Source organism: Physella acuta, unplaced genomic scaffold, assembly GCF_028476545.2.
Source record: "Physella acuta isolate Inbredline_101_S28 unplaced genomic scaffold, ASM2847654v3 ptg001524l, whole genome shotgun sequence".
Taxonomy (NCBI): Eukaryota; Metazoa; Mollusca; class Gastropoda; family Physidae; genus Physella; species Physella acuta.
In genome coordinates, this window is record NW_026733039.1 from 274,670 (window position 1) to 276,597 (window position 1,928).

Genomic DNA, 1,928 nt, shown 5'->3' on the forward strand with positions numbered 1-1,928 from the left:
GTCATGCCTTGTGCTGTCCACTATTGTTGTCATGCCTTGTGCTGTCCACTATTGTTGTCATGCCCTGTGCTGTCCACTATTGTTGTCATGCCTTGTGCTGTCCACTATTGTTGTCATGCCCTGTGTTGTCCACTATTGTTGTCATGCCCAGTACTGTCCACTGTGTCTTATGCCTTGTGCTGTCCCTATTGTTGTCATGCCCTGTGCTGTCCACTATTGTTGTCATGCCTTGTGCTGTCCAATATTGTTGTCATGCCTTGTGCTGTCCACTATTGTTGTCATGCCCTGTGCTGTCCAATATTGTTGTCATGCCTTGTGCTGTCCACTGTGTCTTATGCCCTGTGCTGTCCACTATTGTTGTCATGCCCCCTGCTGTCCGCTGTTTATATTGTCACCACAACGTATCACCATCTACTTGCTTGTGATATATTTAGTAGAAAGTTGGCATTGTTACAAAAATCTTTTTGTAATAAAGTTTTACATTGACTCCAGTATTTTGTTGTTTGTTCTAAATTACCATACAACAACTTGCACCACGTCTTGTCCGTGTGAGCTAACATACAACAACTTGCACCACGTCTTGTCCGTGTGAGCTAACATACACCAACTTGCACCACGCCTTGTCCATGTGAGCTAACATACAACAACTTGCACCACGCCTTGTCCATGTGAGCTAACATACAACAACTTGCACCACGTCTTGTCCGTGTGAGCTAACATACAACAACTTGCACCACGCCTTGTCCATGTGAGCTAACATACAACAACTTGCACCACGCCTTGTCCGTGTGAGCTAACATACACCAACTTGCACCACGCCTTGTCCATGTGAGCTAACATACAACAACTTGCACCACGCCTTGTCCATGTGAGCTAACATACAACAACTTGCACCACGCCTTGTCCATGTGAGCTAACATACACCAACTTGCACCACGCCTTGTCCATGTGAGCTAACATACAACAACTTGCACCACGCCTTGTCCATGTGAGCTAACATACACCAACTTGCACCACGCCTTGTCCATGTGAGCTAACATACAACAACTTGCACCACGCCTTGTCCATGTGAGCTAACATACAACAACTTGCACCACGCCTTGTCCATGTGAGCTAACATACAACAACTTGCACCACGCCTTGTCCATGTGAGCTAACATACAACAACTTGCACCACGCCTTGTCCGTGTGAGCTAACATACAACACACAGAACAAGTATACAACAAAATACTTTGTTTTGTTTCAAATGTGTTGGGCACTTTTTTAGGCTGAATGTTATCTTGAAAATGTTGTCTGTTTAAAGGCTACACTTGGTGCACACTTGGAGCAGACAAGGACATTTCTCGCCCACTGAACACAACATCAAAATGGCGGCTCTAGATAGAGTTACTAGTAAACAAGCCCTTCTACGGCTGGGCTAATCTCGCTAGAGGTCAAGCCGTCCTACTCAACAGTTTAGTGGCCCACAGTTTGGACTGGTCAAAGCTAGACATTTTTTTTTTCAAAAAATAATTTTGTCTTTCAAAATTCAAGACAAACAATGTCATTTTTCACAGATTATTTTTAAAAAAAACCCATTGTTTGCAAGAACGTCGAGAGTTAGGTGAACAGAAAATTGATACGTTTTGTTCACTGTGGTGTATAGTACTGTTGTACTTTATATTTAAGAACTATTTTCTAAAGTAAAATAAAATTCAGTATTGATATTGTAATATAATGTCGATAAATCTGAACATTCCGATACTTGCCGTACTTCCCCCCCCCCCCCGGGAGGAAATAGACAAAATATAAATCAAGTAGTCTATTTTTCCTTCGTTCTTAGTTGTAATGCTGGACGGGATTCTAGACAACTAATTATTACCTGCCAACCTGTTATGCGCCTTGTGGCCGTCGACTCCAATTTTAGCCTTCTTTTTTTCTGCATTAG